The sequence below is a fragment of the Balaenoptera musculus genome, chromosome 5 (genome assembly GCF_009873245.2).
Source record: "Balaenoptera musculus isolate JJ_BM4_2016_0621 chromosome 5, mBalMus1.pri.v3, whole genome shotgun sequence".
NCBI classification, from domain to species: Eukaryota; Metazoa; Chordata; class Mammalia; order Artiodactyla; family Balaenopteridae; genus Balaenoptera; species Balaenoptera musculus.
Genome location: NC_045789.1, coordinates 85,384,680 through 85,409,848, shown reverse-complemented (window position 1 = coordinate 85,409,848; position 25,169 = coordinate 85,384,680).

Genomic DNA, 25,169 nt, shown 5'->3' with positions numbered 1-25,169 from the left:
TAAAAGACTATTCTTCACCTATTGGGTGTTCTTGGTTCCCTTGTTGGATATTAGTTGAATGTGTATGCCAGGATTTAATTCTAGACTCTATTCTGTTCCACTGGTTTATGTGTACATTTTTGTGTAAGAACAATACTTAAAAAAAATTTTTTTTTTATCACTATGGCTTTGTAGTTGAATTTGAGACCAGGAAGTGTGATACCTCCTGCTTTGTTCCTTTTAATCAAAATGCTTTGGCTAATTGGGGTCTTTTGTGATCCAACACAGATTTTAAGATAGTTTCTTATACTTCTGTGAGGAATGTTTTTGGTATTTTGATGGGGATTTTGTTGACTCTGTAAATGGCTTTGGGTAGTATGGCTATTTTAGCAATATTTATTCTTCTGATCCATGAACATGAGCTGTCTTTCCATTTGTGTGTGTTTCTTCAATTCCTTTCTGAAGCATCTTGCAATTTTCATCGTACAGATCTTTCACATTCATGGTTAAATTTATTCCTAAGTAATTTATTGGTTTTTGTGCTGTTGTGATTAGTAAAAATTTTATTTCATTTCTTTGAAGCTCTAGTATTAGTGTAAAGGAATGTCACTGATTTCTGTAATTTGATTTTGTAACCTGAATATTTACTGAAATCATTGATTAATTCCAACTGTTTTTTGATTGACTCTGGGATTTTCTATATATGAATGATATCGTCAGCAAATAGTGACAATTTCACTTCTTCTTTTCTGATTTAGATGTCTTTTATTTATTTGTCTTGCCCAGTTGTTCCAGTGAGGACTTCCAGTACTATATTGAGTAGAAGTGGTGAGAGCTGTCAATCTTGTATTTTTTCTGATCTCAGAGAGAGGCTTTCTAATTTTTTTTCCATTGAGTATAATAGTTAGCTGTGGGTTTATCACATATGGCCTTTATTATGTTAAGGTATATTCCTTCTATACCCAATAGGTTAAGGGCTTTTATCATGAAAGAATGTTATATTTTGTCAGTTTTTTTCCTGCATCTTTTGAAATAATCATCTGATATTTATTTTTCATTTTACTGATGTAATTAATTACATTTATTGATTTGCATATGTTGAAACATTCTTGCATCTCAGGAGTAAACCCCACTTGGTCATAGTATATATTTATTTTAATGTGTTCTTGAATTTGGTTAGCTAATAATTTGTTGAGAATTTTTGCATCTATATTCATCAAAGATATTGGTCTATAGTTTTCTTTTTTGTGGTATCCTTATGAGGTTTTCTTATCAAGGTAATGCTGGCTTTGTAGAATGAGTTTGGAGGTATTCCCTCTTCCTCTTTTTAAAGAGTTTTAGGAGGATTTGTGTTAATTCTTTAAATGTTTGTTAGAATTTACCAGTGAAGCCATCTGGCCCTGGAGTTTTCTGTGTTGGGAGTTTTTCTTACTGTCTCAATCTCTTGACTTATTATTGGTCTGTTCTAATTTTCTGTTTCTTACTGATTGGGTCTTTGTAGGTTATGTGTTTCTAGAAATGTATCCACTAATCATAGGTTATGTAGTTTGTTGGCATATAATATAATTTTTCATAGTAGTCTCATTATTCTCTGTATTTCTGTAGTAGTTGTAATATCTCCTCTTTAATTTCTAATTTTATTTATTTGAGTCTTCTCTCTTTTTTTTCTTAGTCTAGCTAAAGGTTTGTCAATTTTGTTTATGTTTATCTTTTTGAAGAACCAGCTTTCAGTTTCGTTGATATTCTCTATTTTTTTTTTTTTTCTGGTCTCTATTTCATTTATTTCCACTCTAATTTTTATTATTTCCTTCCTTCTGCTAACTTTGGGATTAATTTGTTCTGTTTCTTGTTCCTTGTGGTGTACACTTAGGTTATTTATTTGAGGTCATTCTAATTTCTTAATATATGTGTTTATTGCTGTAATCTTTCTTATCAGAGCTGCTTTTGCTGCATCTCTCGAAATTTGATATGTTGTATTTCTATTTTCATTTGTTTTGAGATAATTTTTGATTTGCTTTTGATTTCTTTGACACATTGGTTGTTTAGGAGTGTGTTGTTTAGCTTTCACATATTTGAAGATCCACTAACTTCCTCCTGTTATTGATTTATAATTTTATGTCCTTGTGGTCAGAGAAGACAGTTGGTATGATTTCAGTCTTCTCAAATTTGCCAAGATTAACTTTGTGGCCTACCATACAATCTATCCTGGAGAAAGTTCCATGTGAATTTGAGAAGAATGTGTATTCTGCTGCTGTTGGATGGAATATTCTATATATGTCTGTTAAATCTATTTGTCTTAAAGTGTGGTTCAATTCTAATATTTCCTTGCTCATTTTTCTGTCTGGATGATTTCCCCTTTGTGGTGTATTGAAGCCCCTACTATTATTGTATTGTCTGTTTCTCCCTTAAAATCTGATAGTATTTGCTTAATATATTTGGATGTTCATATGTGGGGAGTGTATATATTTATGATTGGCATATCTTCTTCATGCATTGACACCTTTGTCATTATATAATGACCCTTTTTGTCTCTTGTTAACATTTTTGGCTTAAAGTCTATTTTCTCTGATATAAATATGGCTAAACCTGCTTTTTTTTGTTACCAATTGCTTGAAGTATCATATTTCACCCCTTTACTTTGAGTCTATATTTATCTTTGGAGCTAGGTCTCTTAAAGGCAGCACATATTTAGATCTTGTTTTTTTAATTCATCCAGCCACTCTGTGCCTTTCAATTGGTGAGTTCAACTATTTACATTTAGGGTGATTATTGATATATGAGAACTTACCATTGCCATTTTATCTTCGGTTTTCTGGTTGTATTTGTATCTCTATTTCTTTTTCTTTGTGTTTCTGTTTACCATTTTCAGTTAGTGGTTTTCTGTAATGCTTTGCTCAGTTTCCTTTTTTTAAATATTCTATGTGTTTGCTCTAGATTTTTGTTTCATGATTACCATAAGGTTTGTATGAAACATCTCACAGAAAAAACTGCTGGTAGCAACTTATCTTCACTTGTCTCTACAGGTTCTGTCATTTTCCTCCTCCTTTTTATATTTTTATGGCCACAAATATCCCTTTTTATGCTCTTAGTTTGTTACCAAGTTGTAGTAGCTATAGTTATTTTTACTTTTTTCCTTTAACCTTTATTTTATAAATGTGTTAAACACCCTATTCTAAAGAAGAGTTACAATTTTCTGATTCTGTCTATTTATCATTACTCAAAGTTTTGTATACTTTTATCTTTTTATTTCAGGTATAAGAGCTCTTTCAACATTGGCTGTAAGGCAGGTCTGGTGGTGGTGAACTCCTTTAAATAACCTTTCTGACCCCTTCTTCTCCTCTCCTCCCAGAATACCCATTATTCTTATGTTTCTCCGAATGGAGTGTGATAGATCTTGGAGGGTTTCTTCAATGTTAAATCTTAGTTCTCTCTCCTCTTCCACCTGAATCATTTCTATATTGCTATTTTTCAGATCCCTTATTCTCTCTTCCATCTGATCTGCTCTATTTCCACTGCTTTCTAATGCACTCTTCATGTCATGTACTGAGTTCTTCAACTCCAGAATTTGTTTGGTTCTTTTAGAATTTTAGTTTCTTTGGTAAAGTACTCCTTCTTTTCATTAATTTTATTTCTGATTTTACTGAACTGCCTTTCTGTGTTTTCTAATATCTTGTTTCTTCCCAACAACTATTTTCAATTCTCTATCAGTTGGAAACTAATATCCTGTGATTTTAAGTTTAGTTGCTGGAAAACTGTTATTTTCTTTCTTTCTTTCTTTTCTTTGTGTGGTACATATTACCGTGATTTTTCATAGTGTTTGGTGAGATATGTCTCTGCCAGCACGCTTGAGGTAGGGAGAACCTTTCTTACTTAAGGCAAAGCTTTGTTTACTTTGATTTCAACAGATTAACAGGTTGGAGACTGGAACTGACCAAAAAGATACCCCACATCCAAAGACAAAGGAGAAGCAACAATGAGTTGGTAGGAGGGGTGCAATCACAATAAAATCAAATCCCATAACCGCTGGTTGGGGGACTCACAAGCTGGAGAAACTTTATACCACAGAAGTCCACCCACTGGAGTGAAGGTTCTGAGCCCCACGTCAGGCTTCCTAACCTGGGGGTCTGGCAATGGGAGGAGGAATTCCTAGAGAATCAGACTTTGAAGGCTAGCAGGATTTGATTACAGGACATTGACAGGACAAGGATACATACAGACTGAAAGTGAGGGGATGGAAAAAGATATTCCATGCAAATGGAAATCAAAAGAAAGCTGGAGTAACAATTCTCATATCAGAAAAAATAGACTTTAAAATAAAGACTACTACAAAAGACAAGGAAGGACACGACATAATGAATAAGCATTTTCAGAACTCTAATGAAAAACTAATGAACTCATAAAAGTGCTAACAAAAGATCAAGATAAAAATAATTAATTACATGGGACTGAGTGAACTGATGAGGATGAGTATAATTTTTGTGACTTTCTGTCTGAATTAAAAAAAAAAAACTCACAAGGAGACAGAGGCAAAGAATATACAAATCAATTTTCACTGCAAAGTAAAGGAGCTGTTACTGTGGAGGATTACTGGACTGAGTGTCAATATTATGACATAGTATGAGTGAGTTTCATGTTTGGTAATTGCAATCCTTGTTGCTTTTGTTGTGGTCATCCATGTACAATGCTTGGTGTCAGTCTATTTATCTCTTGTAAAAATAAAATACAGTGTGTGTGTGTGGAAAAAAAAAAAAAAGCAACAAGGGAAAAATCACAAATAACATACAAGGGAACTCCCATAAGGTTAACAGTTGATTTCTCAGCAGAAACTCTACAGGCCAGAAGGGAGCGGCATGATATATTTAAAGTGATGAAAGGGAAGAACCAACAACCAAGATGACTCTACTTGGCAAGGATCTCATTCAGATTCAACTGAATCAAAAACTTTACAGACAAGCAAAAGCTAAGAGAATTCAGCACCACCAAACCAGCTCTACAACAAATGTTAAAGGAGCTTCTCTAATTGGGAAACACAAGAGAAGGAAAGGACCTACAAAAAGAAACCCAAAACAATTATGAAAATGGTAAAAGGAACATACATATCAATAATTACCTTAAACGTGAATGGATTAAATCCTCCAACCAAGAGACACAGGCTCACTTAATGGTTAAAAAAACAAGACCCATATATATGCTGTCTACCAGAGACCCACTTTAGACCTAGGGACACATACAGACTGAAAGTTAAGGGATGGAAAAAGACAATCCATGCAAATGCAAATTAAAAAAAGCTGGAGTAGCAATACTCATTTCAGATAAAATAGACTTCAAAGTAAAGAATGTTACAAGAGACAAGGAAGGACACGACATAATGATCAAGGATTCAATCCAAGAAGAAGATATAACAATTATAAATATATATGCATCCAACATAGGAGCACCTCAATACATAAGGCAAATGCTAACATCTATAAAAGAGGAAATCATCAGTAACACAATAATAGTGTGAGACATTAACACCTCACTTACACAAATGGACAGATCATCAAGACAGAAAATTAATAAGGAAACAAAAGCTTTAAATGATACAATAGACCAGATAGATTTAATTGATATTTATACGACATTCCAACAGAAAACAGCAGATTACACTTTCTCAAGTGCACAGAGAACATTCTCCAGGATAGATCACATCTTGAGTCACAAATCATGCCTTGGTAAATTTAAGAAAATTGAAATCATATCAAGCATCTTTTCTGATCAAAACACTATGAGATTAGAAATAAATTACAGGGGAAAAAAACTTAAAAAACACAAACACATGGAGGTAGACAATACATTACTAAATAACCAAGAGATCACTGAAGAAATCAAAGAGGATATCAAAAAATACCTAGAGATATATGACAATGAAAAAACAATGACCCAAAACCTATGGGATGCAGCAAAAGCAGTTCTAAGAGGGAAGTTTACAGGAATAAAATCCTACCTGAACAAACAAGAAAAATCTCAAATAAACAATCTAAGTTTACACCTAAAGGAACTAGGGAAAGAATAACAAACAAAACCCAAATTTAGTAGAAGTAAAGAAATCATAAAGATAAGAGCAGAAATAAATGGAATAGAAACAAAGAAAACAATAACAAAGATCAGTGAGACCAAAAGCTGGTTCTTTGAGAAGATAAAAAAAATTGATAAACCTTTAGCCAGACTCATCAAGAAAAAGAGGGAGACAACACAAATCAATAAAATTAGAAATGAAAAAGGAGAAGTTACAGTGGACGCCACAGCAATACAAAGCATCATAGAGACCACTACAAGGAACTCTATGTCAATAAAATGGACAACCTGGAAGAAATGGACAAATTCTTAGAAAGGTATAACCTTTCAAGACTGAACTAGGAAGAAATGGAAAATATGAACAGACCAATCACACAATCACAAGTAATGAAATTGACACTGTGATGAAAAATCTTCCAAAAAACAGAAGTCCAGGACCAGATGGCTTCACAGGTGAATTCTATCAAACATTTAGAGAAGAGTTAACCTTCATCCTTCTCAAACTCTTCCAAAAAATTGCAGAGGAAGGAGCACTCCCAAACTCATTTTATGAGGCCACAGTCACCCTGATACCTAAACCAGAGAGAGATACTACAAAAAAAAAAAAAAGAAAATTATAGACCAATATCACTGATAAATACAGATGCAAAAATCCTCAACAAAATACTAGCAAACCGAATCCAAAAACACATTAAAAAGATCATACACCATGATCAAGTGGGATTTATCCCAGGGATGCAAGGATTCTTCAATATATGCAAATCAGTCAATGTGATACACCATACTAACAAACTGAAGAATAAAAACCATATGATCACCTCAATAGATGCAGAAAAAGCCCTTGACAAAATTCAACACCCATTTATGATAAAAACTCTCCAGAAAGTGGGCACAGAGAGAACCTACCTCCACGTAATAAAGGCCGTATATGACAAACCCACAGCAAACATTATTCTCAATGGTGAAAAACTGAAACCATTTTCTCTAAGATCAGGAATAAGACAAGGATGTGCACTCTCACCACTATTATTCAACATAGCTTTGGAAGTCCTAGCCCTGGCAATCAGAGAAGAAAAAGAAATAAAAGGAATACAAATTGGAAAAGAGGAAGTAAAACTGTCACTGTTTGCAGATGACATGATGCTATACATAGAGAATCCTAAAGATGCCACAAAAAAATTACTTGAGCTAATCAATGAATTTGGTAAAGTTGCAGTATGCAAAATTAATGCACAGAAATCTCTTGCATTCCTTTACACTAACAATGAGAGATCAGAAAGAGAAATTAAGGAAACAATCCCATTCACCATTGTGACAAAAAGAATAAAATACCCAGGAATAAACCTACCTAAGGAGGTAAAGGACCTATACTCAGAAAACTATGAGACACTGATGAAAGAAATCAAAGATGATACAAACAGATGGAGAGATATACCATGTTCTTGGATTGGAAGAATCAATATTGTCAAAATGACTATACTACCCAAAGCAGTCTACATATTCAATGCAATCTGTATCAAATTACCAATGGAATTTTTTACAGAAGTAGAACAACATAACTTAAAATTTGTATGGAGACACAAAAGACCCTGAAGAACCAAAGCAATCTTGAGAGAAAAAACGGAGCTGGAGGAATCAGACTCCCTGGCTTCAGACTATACTACAAAGCTACAGTAATCAAGACAATATGATACTGGCACAAAAACAGAAATATAGATGTAACAGGATAGAAATCCCAGAGGTTAACCCACGCACCTATGGTCAACTAATCCATGACAAAGTAAAGAAGGATATACAATGGAGAAAAGACAGTCTCTTCAATAAGTGGTGCTGGGAAAACTGGACAGCTACATGTAAAAGAATGAAATTAGAACACTCCCTAACAACACCATACACAAAAAATAAACTCAAAATGGATTAAAGACCTAAATGTAAGGCCAGACACTCTAAAACTCTTAGAGGAAAACAGTAAGAACACTCTTTGACATAAATCACAGCAAGATCTTTTTTGACCCACCTCCTAGAGTAATGGAAATAAAAACAAAAATAAACAAATGGGACCTAATGAAACTTAAAAGCTTTTTCACAACAAAGGAAACTATAAACAAGATGAAAAGACACCCCTCAGAATGGGAGAAAATATTTGGAAACTAATCAACAGACAAATGATTATTCTCCAAAATATATAAACAGCTCATGCAGCTCAATATTTAAAAAAACAAACAACCCAATCAAAAAATGGGAAGAAGACCTAAGTAACATCTCTCCAAAGAAAACTTACAGTTGACCAAGAGGCACATGAAAAGATGCTCAGCATCACTAATTATTAGAGAAATGAGAATCAAAACTACAATGAGGTATCACCTCACGCTGGTTAGAATGGGCATCATCAGAACATCTACAAACAACAAATGCTGGAGAGGGTGTGGAGAAAAGGGAACCCTCTTGTACTGTTGGTGATAATATAAATTGATACAGCCACTATGGAGAACAGGATGGATGTTCCTTAAAAAACTAAAAATAGAATAACCATATGACCCAGCAATCCCACTACTGGGCATATACCCAGAGAAAACTGTAACTCAAAAAGACATATGCACCCCAATGTTCATTGCAGCACTATTTACAATAGCCAGGTCATGGAAGCAACCTTAATGCCCATCGATAGACAAATGGATAAAGAAGATGTGGTACATATATCCAATGGAATATTAGCCATAATAGGGAAAGAAATTGGGTCATTTGTAGAGACGTGGGTGGACCTAGAGACTGTCATATAGAGTGAAGTAAATCAAAAAGAGAAAAACAAATATCATATATTAACTCATCTATGTGGAATCTAGAAAAATGGTACAGATGAATTGGTTTGCAAGGCAGAAATAGAGAGACACAGATGTAGAGAACAAACCTATGGACACCAAGGTGGGAAAGTGGGGGGCGGGGGGTTCTGGGATGAATTGGAAGATTGAGGTTGACATATAAACACTAATATATATAAAATAGATAACTAATAAGAACCTGCTGTATAAATAATAAATGAAGAAAATTAAATTTAAAAAATTATATAACGACAGCAACCAAAAACAGGTTAGGGATTAGAAGCCTTCCTTTTATTTTCTAACAGGTGGCTGTATAGGACAAATTTCTGGCTTTTCCTACCTGAGCTGCCCCATGACTACATTAAGGAATGTACACATTTCACCCCCACCCCCTCTGCCAGAAGGGTTGCCAGTGCTCTCTTTGCTGTTTGTTGGGGTTGCTGGGGTCACCAGGTTTGTGGTTGCTGCAGCCATTGCCAGGGTTGCAGGTGCTGCCACTGCTGCTGAGATTGCTGGTGTCATGGGCAATGATGCTGCTGCAGGGGCCTGGGGTCACAGGCACTGCTGCTGCTGTTGGGGATGTTGAGGTTGTGGGCACCACTGCCATTGCTCCCACAATTCTATCACTGCTCCACTGGTTCAGTTGCCTCCATGAGGTCCAATCCATTCACCTTCAGATGTACAGATGTATGGATCTTTCCAGCATTCTGGTGTGCTGTACAGAGGAACCTTTGTTGAGTTATGGATGTCCTACTAGTGATAAATTAAAGGGGAGAGACAAAGGAATGATTCATATCACGTTGATGCTGATGGCACTCTCCATTAGCTGACTCCAACAGGCTACCCAACAGGTTAATGCATACTTTCCAAATTAGTCATGTCAAGCTTTTTCCGATCATTTATTTGCAAATGTAGATACCAAAAATGATTCGGTATAATGGATAGTGTGGCATGGGGGACCTAGGCAGTAGGTGACACTTGTTGTCACATAGGCATTGTTTGTACTGTTCTAATTGATCACTTCTTTCAGAATAGGAGTTAGATAAGCAAAATCACATTCCATAGGAAGAAGCTGCTTATAAAAACCCATTGGGTTAATAAATCAAACATTTTCAAACTAGGAAATGACTCTAGTTTATATACAAAAGTACTTTGCTATACATATAATAAATGTCAAAGGTCATTCACATAATTTCAACATGGCTGTGTGGAAAAAAGTCTATTATTCAGCCAGCAAGTCAGTGTCAAGGGTTACTGCAAAATATTTCTCTCCTGGCTAAACTCGTTGGATGGATTCTACCCTGCTTGGTGACAGTAAAATACAGGAAAAATATCAAGGAAGACAGCTACAAAAATACTGTAATCCTGGACCATTCACGAGGATATTATTGAATAATAAGGTCCAAAGCTACTGAGTCTTAGGATTGTTTTCCCATAGTAATGACCATCCGATGGAAGAAGTGAGGTAATGCTGTGGCAAGACCATTGTATTACTAGAGTAATGCTTGTTGTCCAACAAGTTGACCTATACATGTACTACAGTTCAATTAAAATAGAAGATTATGTGTCTTTCACATATACATTCCAAGATGTTTCCACAGAGATGGACATCTGATCTACAAAGTCATTCAGGGACACAGACTTATGTGATTCTATCATCTTTAACACATGGCTTTCAAATTCAGTGTTGGCATTCACATTAGCAAAGAGAAAGTGGAAGAGTACAAAAATAGCATATGGAAATATTTTCATTTTTGTGCTTGTTTATTCTGGGCAGAGCTAGGATTGGTAGCATTACACATATTTTTGCTCACATTGTATTTATTAGAAATCAGTCACATGGCCACATTTAATTAAATAAGAGACTAGGATTATACAGGATAATATTTCAGGAAAAAGAAGTAATTGGTGGTAGCTAGCATTAACTCTTACATCCATCTAGTTATTTGTACTATTAACACCCTGATAAGCACAGATGCATTATGTATGCAAAATCCCTGAAATGGGTCTCAGTACACTTTCTTTAGTTTGCACACAAAGTCACCCCCTTATGATCCTAGCTATTGTCTACTTGTCAAACACTCCAAATTCTCCATTCTTTTGCAAAAATAATGATAGCTAAACCAAAAGTTGATTCAACTCTCAAAACTCATTGTTTTATTTACATGAAAATCTTATTGTAGTATCAAGAACATGATGATGGTATTCAATCACCCAGAAAATCAGGATTAGTTCTTCCATAGTCCATTGTTTGAATTACCTGGCCAAGAAATACATAGCTAGCTCAAGATGTTTTTCCAATGCACATAGAACATAAATTCAGTTTTGTTGGTGTATCACATTGTCTATAAAAGTGTGTGTAACATTTGGCAGATCACACTTATTATGGATTTAATATTATAAATATTTTGTCTTCTCTCTTCATTATCTTATGAATTTTTCCCTAAAGTCTTCCAATCTCTGCTAGTTAAGGTGAAATCACTGATTTAACATGTTTCTTTTATATCAGTTAAAACCGATATGCTTAATATTTCTCATCACTATTATCAAACATATGCATACATGATACTTATATTAAAACTAATTAAAATAACCACTAATATTAAATAAACATTATTTTGTAAGCATTGTGCTATCTCATTCAATGGTACAAGATCTAAAGAAGAAATAAAATTATTACCAATATTTTAGGTATAAGGATATGGAGAAGAGAGGTCAAAAACTTGCCCCAGATCATACAACTATCAAATTTAGACCAGGGTTATTTGACTTCAACACATATGGATTTAACCACCACGCTTGTGCCACTTACTGTAGCCAGACCACTTATAGGCGACACTGACTATTGTACTGCAGCCTCAAATATACACATAAGAAGTTGTGCTGGACCACATAGTAGATTGCAAATAAGGCTCGCTATACCAAGGGAGACCATCCATAAATTTCTGGATTATTTTCTCTAAGTACACATGAAATATGCCTTACCAATATTTTCATTCTATATATCACGTGACCTGAAGAAAAACTAACGTGGAAAATGCAGAGTTTATTTACATTAGAAAATAATGGCAATAGACATAGGTCTATTAACATAAGTCAAGCAGCAAGTCATTTATTTAAGAAAAATATCTTCTTTTCTGATTTGTCTTCATTTTCTTTCTGCTACCTGTTCTGCTAACTGCACATCCTCTGAATAACACTTAGGTGGTTTGTGGGAAGGAAATTATTCCATTTAGGTGGTACATTCTAAGTTAATTATCCACTAATGTCTGAATAACCTTCTTCATTTCTGAAATTATATTTAAAAATTATCTAGTGCCTATAATATTTTTCTTCTCCCTGGAATTTTCTTTCAACTAGTATGATACCTTTTCATTAAAGTAAAGCCTGATATATTAAAGTTAAATGTCTTTAAAGACAATTTAAATCATCTTCTATATGTCATTGGAAAACATATAACCACCAAGGGGAAGGGAAAAAATGATAAATTTCACTGGCTTATCACAGAAATGCATTGAAAGTTTTACTTTAACAATTATAAAACTTTGCTAAAAAAAGAATTATGGGACAATGAGTCCTTTTCATCTCTATATCCTTTTCATGAGAAATCTCAAGAGAAAGCTCATAACTGCTGTTTCTGTATACATTTGAAGGGGAGGAAGAGGACAAACAATTGAAGGTGATTTTAGCAAGATTTCAGCAGTAGCACTGGAATTAAATGTTGAAAACAGAAGGTCTATAATGTCAGGGCACTTGTGAAGAATATGAGTCTAACAATGTTTTCATTAAACTTTCAGCTTAAACATTTTAAAGGTTGAGTGAAATATTTTACTGCTATAAATATTCAGAAATCTTGAATTAAATTACTGAAAATTTTGCTATAGTCAACTTTTTAGAAATATTTCCAAAATTCTATTTATCACACATATTTTAAATGACAGTGGCACATCTTGTGACTAACTCTAATAATAAAAATATTGTATTAAATAGCTATGTTTTGTTAATGGTTGCCAGGGGTTATAAATTTGAAATCAAAGCAGAACAACTGCTATAAGTAAATATTCAGAAGACTATGCAAAGACTTTTTTGTTAAAGTAATTTAGGGATTACTAAAGAACTTAAAAAATTATGCCTAACTCTTTCTTATGCCTCCCCTATATTCCATCTTACACAGTTGTACCTTCATTCACCTACTCACCAGGAAGCTGGAAATCATCTCAGATTCCTTTATTTTTTAATATCCATAATCAATGAGTTACTCACCAATGGCAGATTTAACCCCCTTAAAAACTATCAAAATGAACTTTACCTATTTATTTAGAGGTTTATTGAGATATAATTCACATATATTATAATCCATCCCTTTAAGAGTGTACAACACAATTTTTAATATAGTCACAAAGTTGTACAACTATCTCCACAATCAATTTTAGGTAATTTTCTTCACCTTCAAGAGAAATCCTATACCAATTTACAGTCACTTCCCATCCCCTCACTCTCAGCCCCTAGCAATCATTAATTTATTTTCTGTCTCTCTAAATTTGTATATTCTGGTCATTTTATATAAAAAAAATCAAATCATACAATACGTGGCATTTATTGACTCACTTCTTTCATTTAAGATAATGGTTCCAGGATCTTCCATATTTTAGAATGTATCAATACTTCATTCCTATTTATGGCTGAATTGATACTCCATTGTTGGACATACCACATTTTATTTATCCATTCATCAGTTGATGAGCATTTTGGAATTTCCACTTTTAGGATATTATGAATAACACTGCTATTAGCATTCATGCACCAGTTTTTGTGTGTACCTATTTTTTAGAGTATTTTTTAATTTAATTTTTATTTTATATTATAGTTGATTTACAATGTTGTGTTAGTTTCAGGTGTACAACAATGTGATTCAGTTATACATTTACATATATATATTCTTTTTCAGATTCTTTTCCCATATAGGTTGTTACAGAATATTGAGTAGAGTTTCCTGTACTATAGAGTTGGTCCTTGTTGATTATCTATTTTATATATTGTAGTGTATACATGTTAATCCCAAACTCTTAATTTATCCCTCTCCCCATATTTCCTCTTTGGTATCCATAAGTTTGTTTTTGAAGTATATGAGTCTGTTTCTGTTTTGTAAATAAGTTCATTTGTATCATTTTTTAGATTCTACATATAAGTGATACCATATGATATTTGTCTGTCTCTGTCTGACTTACTTCACTCGTATGGTAATCTTTAGGTCCATCCATGTTGTTGCAAACAGCATAATTTCATTCCTTTTTATGGCTGAGTAATATTCCATCATATATATGGTACCACATCTTCTTTATCCATTCCTCTGTTGATGGACATTTAGGTTGCTTCCATGTCTTGGTTATTATAATTAGTGCTGCAATGAACATTGGGGTGCATGTATCTTTTCAAATTGTGGTTTTTACTGGATATATGCCCAGGAGTGGGATTGTTGGATCATAAGGGAGTTCTATTTTTTATTTTTTTAAGGACCCTCCATACTATTCTCCATAGTGGCTGTACCAATTTACATTCCTACCAACAGTGTAGGAGGGTTCCCTTTTCTCCACACCCTCTCCAGCATTTATTGTTTGTAGACTTTTGATGATGCCTATTCTGACTGGTGTGAGGTGATACCTCATTGTAGTTTTGATTCTCATCTCTCTAATAATTAACAATGTTGAGCATCTTTTCATGTGCCTCTTGCCCATCTGTATGTCTTCTTTAGAGAAATGTATATTTAGATCTCCTGTCCATTTTTTGATTGGGTTACTCATTTTTTTTTTATATTGAGCTGCATGAGCTGTTTGTATACTTTTGAGATTAATCCCTTGTCAGTCGCTTCATTTGCAAATATTTTCTTCCATTTTGTGGGTTGTCTTTTTATTTTGTTTATGGTTTCCTTTACTGTGCAGAAGCTTTTAAGTTTAATTAGGTCCCATTTGTTTATTTTTGTTTTATTTTCATTATGCTAGGAGGAGGATCCAAAAAGATATTGCTGTGATTTATGTCAAAGAGTGTTTGTCTATGTTTTCATCTAAGAGTTTTATAGTATCTGGTCTTGCATTTAGGTCTCTAATCTGTTTTGAGTTTATTTTTGTGTATGGTATTAGAGAATATTCTAGTTTCATTCTTTTACATGTAGCTGTCCAGTTTTCCCAGCACCACTTATTGAAGAGACTGTCTTTTCTCCATTATATATTCTTGTATCCTTTGTTGTAGATTAATTGACCATAGGTGCGTGGGTTTATTTCTGGGTTTTCTATCCTGTTCCATTGATCTACATTTCTGCCAGTACCATACTGTTTTGACTACTGTAGCTTTGTAGTATAGTCTGAAGTCAGGGAGCCTGATTCCTCCAGCTCCATTTTTCTTTCTCAGAATTGTTTTGACTATTTACACTCTTTTGTGTTTAAAAAATCTTTTTCTAGTTCTGTGAAAAATGCCATTGGTAATTTAATGGGATTGCACTGAATCTGTAGATTGCCTTGGGTAGTATAGTCATTTTGAAAATATTGATTCTTACAATCCAAGACCATGGTATATATTTCCATCTGTTTGTGTCATCGTCAATTTCTTTCATCAGTCTTATATTTTTGAGAGTACAGGTTTTTTGCCTCCTGAAATAAGTTTAATCCTATATATTTTATTCTTATTGATGTGATGGTAAATGGGATTGTTTCTTTAATTCTCTTTCTGATCTTTCATTGTTAGCATATAGGAATGCTAGAGATTTCCGTGTATTAATTTTGTATCCTCTGTGTATTAAAATTGTATCCAAATACATTGATGAGCTGTAGTAGTTTTCTGGTAGCATCTTTAAGATTTTCTATGTATAGTATCATGTCATCTGCAAACTGTGACAGTTTTACTTCTTTTCCAATTTGGATTCCTTTTATTTCTTTTTATTCTCTAATGACCATGGCTAAGACTTCCAAAACTACATTGAATAAAAGTGGTGAGAGTGGACATTCTCAACAAAATACCAGCAAACTGAATCTAACAATACATTAAAAGGATCATACACCATGATCAAGTGGGATTTATCTCAGGAGGCAAGGATTTTTCAATATCTGCAAATCAATCAGTGTGATACACCACATTAACAAATTGAAGAATAAACACCATATGATCATCTCAATAGATGCAGAAAAAAAACTTTTGACAAAATTCAACACACATTTATGATAAAAACTCTCCAGAAAGTGGGCATAGAGGAAACCTACCTCAATGTAATAAAGTCCACATATGACACACCCACAGCTAACATCATACTCAAAGGTGAAAAGCTGAAAGCATTTCCTCTAAGATGAGGAACAAGAGAAAGATGTGCACTCTGTGTACATATGTTTTTATTTCTCTTGCATATACAACTAGGAATTCTCTATTTGCCATTCAGGAACTGCCAGATTATTTTCCAATGTGGTTTGCACAATTTTATTTTTCAACCAGAAATATAGGAGGATTCTAATAACTTCATAGCCTCCCTGATATTTTTCATTGTCTGTTTTATTGACTGGAGCCATCTTATTCATGAAGTGTTACATCATCATGCTTTTGATTTGCATTTCCTGGCAACTAATGATGTTGAACATGTTTCTATGTGCTTATTGGCCATTTGTATATTTTCTCTGGAGATAAATCTATACAGATACTTGGCCCATTTTTAACCGAGTTAGTTCTCTTTTTTTATTATTGAGTTGTAAGAATAGTTTAAATATTTTAGATACAAATTCCTTATCAGATATTAGATTTGCAAATATGTTCTTCCATTCTGTGAGTTGTCTTTTCATGTTTTTGATGGTATCCTTTGAAGTATAAAATTATTTAATTAAAAAAATTTTGATAGAGCAAACTTTCTATTGCTAAATTATTTCAGATTTCTGCCTTAATTTAGGTCCCATTTCTCTTCCTGATACCATTGCTGTAAACTTAAGACTAATTTCCCTGCTTTCAGTCCCAGCCTCCTCCTGTATAATCTTTATCCTGCTACCAGTTTGATCCTTCCAAACTGTAGTTTGGTCATTATCCTTATTCCTAAAGCAGTGTAACTTAAGGAAAAAGTACATACTCTCTGGGAAGAAAAGAAAATATTTTCATGAAATTACTCCTGGTGGTCTCTCTAGCATTTCTTTTCACTGTACTTCTCCCTGTATGTGACATTCCAGATATCCCATAACTTCCTAAGTTCAGTAGTTGTGACCAAACTCACTCTGACCTCTGTCCCTCCTGTTAACACACATATACACATATGCTTGCATCTTCTATCTCAGAGGACACAAGCTGGTTATTTGTGGGCTGTTTTTGGGTCACAGGTACATCCTTTAGTATTGTTTAAGACACATTATTTAATTTTAATTAATTTCATACAGTTAACAGAAGGAGAAGTTGATATAAAATCCTGAATTTCTATCTTCTATTAAAAAATTAGAAGTTCTGGTAAGATTAGGCCTATATTCCTTCAATTGTCATTGTCCAAACCATGATCATTTGAATCCTCCACAGTGAAATCTAGTGCTACTGTAATTTGTTAATTCATAGCTAGTTCATTTCACTCATTTAGATTACCTGACTGGTACCTCAATGTATTTCATAGTAGTCTCTATTTTATATACGTCTCACATTGAAATAGTAGTACTTCATTATACATATCTATTATTATACATACCTTATAACAACATGGTTTTGCAATTAAGAGTATAGACAGGCTCTGAAATTCAAATATCTGGGTCAAATTTTGGCTCTACTTAAAAACTATGTACACTTTTTTATTGTTATTTAAATTTCTATGCTGTAGTTTCTCCAACAATATAAAAGGTTCAACAGTGATAACTATCTCAATAACTGTGTCTGTCTATGTGTATAGATTACATAAGTCGTCATGTGTATCGTCCTTAAGTACTATGGATGTACCTCATAAACGTGTATTTTTACTATACCTCTGTTTGTTTAAAAAGGCTATTTTCTTATTATCTTTGTATTTACAGTACTCAGTATTTTGTCTAGCAGATAGTAGATACTCAGAACTTATTGGATCAATTTGATTAATGTAAAACAAGTCAAAGATGGAGCAAATAATTTCCTAATGTAAACTACGACAAACTTATAGCTACAAAATAGAGAATTGTTCTGACCTCATTCAGTCCAGCCCCTGCTCCCCAATTATTAATTTGTTTGCTAATTTCTTTGTTTATTTTTATGTTACCTGGATTACAAGGCCATGAGAGTAATTCATTGTTCTTTCATTTTTTTGCTTTATAGGGAGTGTCCATATTTTCAGGTGTGGTTTCTGGAAAAAATGCATGGGTGATTTGTTCAAATAAATCTTTTTTGCCACAAATGCTTAACAAGAGGTGTAACTTCTTTTCTAAAAGTCAGTGACTAAACTAATTCTTGATGCAATTCCTCACTATCCGATCTACATAGTGTGTAAAATGGTAGCATTCATTCCATATACTTTACCATAAAGTACTATTTTTTTAATTTTAATCAATTCTTTTATTATTTACAATAATCTTTTGATAATTTCTGCCAAATTTGTTCTGATATATTCTTTTTTTTTTAACATCTTTATTGGAGTGTAATTGCTTTACAATGGTGTGTTAGTTTCTGCTTTATAACAAAATGAATCAGCTATACATATACATATGTCCCCATATCTCTTCCCTCTTGTGTCTCCCTCCCTCCCACCCTCCCTATCCCACCCCTCTAGGTGGTCACAAACCACCGAGCTGATCTCCCTGTGTTATGCAGCTGCTTCCCACTAGCTATCTATTTTAAATTTGGTAGTGTATATATGTCCATGCCACTCTCTCACTTTGTCCCAGCTTACCCTTCCTCCTCCCCGTATCCTCAAGTCCATTCTCTAGTAGGTCTGTGTCTTTATTCCCGTCTTGTCCCATAAAGTACTATTTATGGATTTTTAGTTCATCATACATTGCATATATTTATCTCAGAAGTTCAAATTATAGCATACACAAATAGTCTCCCGAGGACGTAAAAGGAAAAGTAGCTTGCAATGCTAGAGCTTTGCACAGTCGTAGATTATACAAGTAGCTCAGACTGCTCTTCCAAAATTACTTTAATCAGAACAGTTCTTAATACATTTAAAATATGAATACATTCTAGAATGAGTTGATGAATTACATTTCTTATATCAAACATTTGTGAAACAATTCTTCTGTGTAAAACACTCCCTGGATTTCATAAGGTATGTCATGGTACTTGCACTCAGCCAGATGGAAAGTTAGATATAGAAACACAGGAAAGAAACAAGTGCTCAATAGATTTATAAGCTAATATCTATGAAGTACAGGTGGTGGAGGTATAAAGAAATAGTACTGGGATTTTAGTAAATACCTACACAACAGTAGTTTGATGGTCCATGATAAAAATGAAAGTCTATGGTGGCTGCCAAGGGGGAGGGGAGTGGGAGAGGGTAGGAGTGGGAGTTTGGGATTAGCAGATGCAAACTGGTATATACAGGATGGATAAACAATAAGGTCCTACTGTATAGCACAGGGAACTATATTCAATATCCTGTGATAAACCATAATGGAAAAGAATATGAAAAAGAATGTATATATATGTATAACTGAGTTCACTTTGCTGTACAGCAGCAATTAACACAACATTGTAATTCAACTATACTTCAATAAAAAATAAATTTAAAGAAATGAAAGTCTAGGAAAAATATTCCAGGCAAGGAACACAGTTTGTTGCTGGTCACTGCCAGTGTGAGCAACCATTCTCATCTGCCGAAGGCTGAAGAATTTGCAAGAATAAAACAGGGAAGTCCTAGGAAAACTGGGACAAGTTTGTCATCCTAAGTAAAGACAATGAGAAGATGGTGAAAGAATGCCATTTTAAAATTCCACCTGTGGTGAAAGATGATGAAGACACAAATCAACAGTCACATCCCTTATTTTTATCCATAAATATGAACTCAACTCACCTGCATCCTGCCAAATCTGAAATTATTGGTTTTAGAATCATCATTTTTAGAGTACTACTATTTAAGTTCTAGCAGGAAAAGCTGAGCTAAGACTTCCCTTATCTGTTAAGTTTTTTATACTAAATTATAAATACATATATTCTGTGTTGAGGTGACAAGTGGGGGTCCCAGTTATAATCCCTTTAAGAAATGACTATTTATGAAACGATATGAAATACTAATGATGCTCTTTTTGATGGCTAGTTATGAGACTTTTCCACATATATTTTAACAAAAAAAAATGTGGTGACTTAAATAAAGCATTTAACATTAGCCACAAAAATAAACCTGATATGTCCCAGTTATGAAGTCACTTCTTGATAGCAAATTAAGAAGAAGAGATGCATTTGCCTCTGTACTTTAGAAATAATAAGACTGTACATTTCTACTACAAACTAGTGCACAGAAAAAATGTAGTCTTGGCAGCAACCTTAGATATTATCTGGTCCATATGTTTCCAATGGAACTACTGTGGCATGTGTCATAACAAGTTACAAGATCAGCAACAAATAATCTGTACCTATATTGGATTTTGATTAAATTACTTTTCTTTTAATTATACAAATAGAAATAATTCAAGATTGTCACTAATAGCTTGTCTCACTTTATCACCTATATCTTCGTATTTACCTGAATGAGAAAAAAGGGAATGCAGTTATAGCTAAAACCGTGTAGAATTGTGAACAGTCACCAAATGATCTTACCTATATTGAGGCAGTATAAATGACCAGTACTATGTTCACTTTTATAGATAATAAAAAAGAAGTCTAGACACAGCAAGAGGCAAGCCCAAGGCGCTGCTAAAATACATATCTCTGACTAATCATTTTATATATGTTTTTATCTGCCCTGCATGACACAGCTTTCAAACATGAGAAGAACCATCGAGAACTGTGGAGGCTCTGATATTTCACCCTACTTGAAAGCTGCCAAATTAACCTTCTGCAGTTTCCTAGGTGGTGATAGAGGACACGTGTGTGCTGAATCTGAGACAAAGGACTTCATTACTCATGGCACAATGAAGTGCGTGAACTTCCTGTTTGCATTGGGTTCCCGTACACCCTCTTGCCAAGTTCCACAGTGATGGTGTGGAGCGGGCACACGTAAACGCTCCATATACAGTGGGTGTGTATCACAGCCAAAGAATGCTGAACATAGAATCCCAACTCTTTTAAAAGAATTACCGGCAAAGCTGTCCCATCATTATTCCAGGGGAAGACATTGTCTTTATCATCCTGGTCAGAAATCACATCTGTCCTTTTCCCCAGAGGGAGACCCTGTTTGTACCTTCCAAGGTTGCTTGCTATATAAACAATCTTGGGAAAATAGTTCCAAACAAAAGGTGATAGAGGACATGCAGAAATGACACAGAGCATTGTCCCTCAGCAGAACTCCACTGCAATATGGTCTTCAAGGGAGCTGCAAATTATGGATGGGGTTAGGTCCTAATGGGAGGGTTTAAGTAAAATATGCCTATCATATAACTACAATACCATGATCATAGTCAACTCTCCAGCTAAATAATCGCAAAAATACCAGTTTCTTCATTGTGACTTTCTTCTGAATGAGAGGTTGTGTCTATAGAATCCTAAGGATCCTAAGAGCCTGCCTAATCTTGGCACCAGGAGGGAAGCTGGCAGTAGGCTCTTCCTGGCACATAGACGAGAACATGCACTTTGGTCTTGTTATCACTCCTCACGCAAGTCTGAGATGACTGCAGTAAGATTAGGCAGGTCAGTTTGTCGTAGAATGTCATTTGTCAGAATGTATTACCCATAATCAGATGAATTATGTTCTCAGGTCTGATTGTGAGTGCCACTAGGTGGAAATCTTTAGGAAAGATTAACTCTTTCCTTTAAATATAAATTAGTTAATTTTAAATGCTTCTAGTACATAGTCCTGGAAGAGAAGGAAGAGAGTATAGCATAGTGTTCAAAATTATGCCCACATGGAATGGCTTCAATGATTTTCTTTCTCTGCACACTATTTCCTAGGAAATATATGATTCTTTCTAAAGAGTCTAGTTAGGATGGTGGAATTTGTATATTCATTTTGTTATACTCTGAAAACTTTCTAACTCAGAAAACTTTCTTCTTCAGAAAAGCATATAACAGTAAGAACATTAAAGGACACAGTACTTAACAATTAAATCTGCTTTTTGTATTTATTTATTCATGAAATATCTAATGAGAAACTGTAATGTGCCAGAGGAAAGAGTAGTAAATACAATTTACATGGTCTCTGAATTCGTGGAACTTATCTTTTTGGGAAAGGGTGATCTTTCCAGAGAGACAAATATGTGAAAACTAAACAAGCAAGATATTTTCCAAGATTAATAAGTAAAATGAAAACAGAGCATAGTGGGTAGGAAATAGAGTCGGGGCTATTTTCCACTGCATAATGAAAAAGAATATTTTTGAGATATTTAAGCAAAACATGAATAATAAATATAAGCATAGAATTTGAGAATAATGGTAGAAATAATTTTAAAAAGTCATAAGGCGGGAAGTGGCTAGGCATTGTGGAGGGACAGAAAGCAAGTCAGTATGGCTGCTATGGAATGAAATTTTGGGAACAGTGGTTTACAAATGAGCACTTTCTCTTCATTTTATCTCTAGGTTCTAGTGAAAGTGACTGACTTTATTGAACAAAAGGCTAATAACTTATTGCGATTATAATTACTTAGAAAGAGAAAAATCCCTGACATCTGGGTGCTGGCTTGGTACTGTCAGCTAGACCACGATGTTGCTGTGAGCTGGCCAGGCACTCACAGTTAGGTCCTGGTGTCCACCTGCTGAACACACACAATTTCACACAAGATCAACATCAAGCTAGGCCACTCTGTAACCACAGCAGATCAGGAGAAAAATAAGACCTCTCCACTATTATGTGTGAACACAGACAGGATGACCAAACATTCCCTTATCCCAGTTAATTTGAGTCACTGCTTCTTCTTCTCCAGTTACAGCTTTAACTTTTCTTCCTTCTAGGTAAGATTTATTAAGATACCAAACCACAGTATGATCCCTGCTTCCCAATACCATCCAATCCAGAGCAGAGTTCTAATTCCTTATATTTTCTCCCAAATCATCTAACACAAGGCAAAAATCTAGTGATAAGTCCTTTGTAGCATCCGGTTACTGAGATGTCCCACAATTCCCCATGCAAGTCACATTCTTGCAGTCACACTGTGAGCATCATTTAGTTCAAGGCAGAGCTCTGTACCTCCCAAGATAACAAGCCTCTCTTAGAGACCCATGGCCAGAGCCAAACTAACCGTGCAAATAGGCAAGCCCAGAATGAGGTCAGTCCCGGGTCTCAGCATGTTTCACTCTTCTCCCATGGTCTTCAAGCTTTTTTTTTTTTTTTTTTTTCTTTTTGGTGTGAGATTTGGGAGCCTAGAAGATGCTCTCATCTGGGGCTTAAGGATGGTGGAAGTGGGATCTGGGCTTCATTGAGAAGTGGGTGCTACCTCTAACAATGATTAATATCTTTTATTGAACACATTAAACTATAGGTCTTCCACTATGTAAGAAAATTCAGGTTCATCTTAAAGATGAAGAAATTGAGGCTCTTGGAGAGTGAAGGCCTACAGTCACACAGCTGGTGAGAATCTCCTTTCACTGCCCCCTCCAATTAATGGAGAAGTTGGCAGAGCTGAGTGGGGAAGGGGACCACTTTCTGATTGGCACCACTTAGGGGCAAAGAAACCATAAGTGTGAGTCTTCCCTCCCACATATGCAATAAGTAATAAACCCCAAAGTGTTAAACTCAGGTGTATTCTCAGTGGTCTTTGTCTGGAGGGCATTTATATAGCTGCAGCCATTTCTTACATCTAATATAAATCCAAGAGTAGACAAAGATTATATTTTCTGATGTGCTTTCTTGGTAAGACATATTTTAAATTATTTTCGCAATTTTGATCTGGGGATGGAGAGGAAAGGAGAATTGTTTCCTCGTGACTGTTCATTAAATCATGAACAGTCTCCTATTCATTAATGTAATATTAATATTACTGAGAATTTAAGTTATTGTGCCCTGAACACACTATTAAAGAGGCCAAACTGGTCTTGCACGTGATGTAAATGAATTATAAAATACCTAAATGCAAAAAAAGATTATTGAGGAAAATTAAAGATAATTTTTTCTCAAGAGTAACATTCCAAGAATCCCAGTTTGGGTATAATTACCAATTAACTTACAAGAACATAATAATAGTGTAATATATAGAAATTGCCTCAAAATTAAAGGGAATTGAGAGTTCATGTTTATTATATGGGGTGCTTGGTGAAATGTACTCATACAAAATGACCTAAATTAGAATTTTGAGAGGAAAGAATGGTTGAAACATATTTATTCATTAAAAGAGGGAGAGAGAGAGAGGGACACTCAAAGTTACCCAAATATTAAATGCTTGGAAAAATTTGACTTAGTTTCAAAAAAAGTTCAATGTGTCTCTTTAATACCAAGAAACATTGAAAACCAGAAAAAGCCTTATTTGGGAAAGAAAAATCCATTTAATGCAGCTGGAGCTAAAACGCACAGGTTATAGAAATAGGGTGACCTCTCACATTAGATTTATTTCTCTGAGGAGAGACAGGTTTCCATTCCCAGATGAGTGACTACTCAAGAATTAAGGGTGTAAAATTAAAAGCACAAATATTTTTCGGCAATAAATGAATGGCCACAATCTAGGGTTAGGACTTAATACCTGTAACTGTCAATATTTTTTATTCTATTCAACATAAATATTAGGCACATATAATAAACTTTTAGTTGGCAGTATGTGACATCTGTCAGACTTAGAGACTATGAGTCAAACAAATTGTATAATTTAGGCCAAAATATCATGATACAAAATTTTATTTTTTGAGGAAATGTTTGGTTTAAAAAATAGTATGTCTGATTCTTTTTTAGAAATATCTAATTCTGGAAGTTCTAAGGAATGAATTAGGAGGCAGCCTGGAGCCATTTATTCTCATTCTTGAATGAAGGACTCAATAAAAAATATCTCCTGCTGTATCATTTTTCTTCCCAAAAAGTAAAAAGAAGAGAAAATGTATCAAGAAAACTCAATTTATCTGATTAAAAATGAGGCTCAAACTTGGAAATGTGTCCTCTCATGATCCAGTCAGAAGTATCAGACTTTTAATTTGTATTATTAACCAAAAGCCCACATAAAATTTCCCAATCTTTAATCCCAACTAGTTCTTCTTTTAACTATGAGAGTTTTCAGATTGTGTGTGTGTGTGTGTGTGTGTGTGTGTGTGTCAATACCTTTTCATTCCTTCATACTG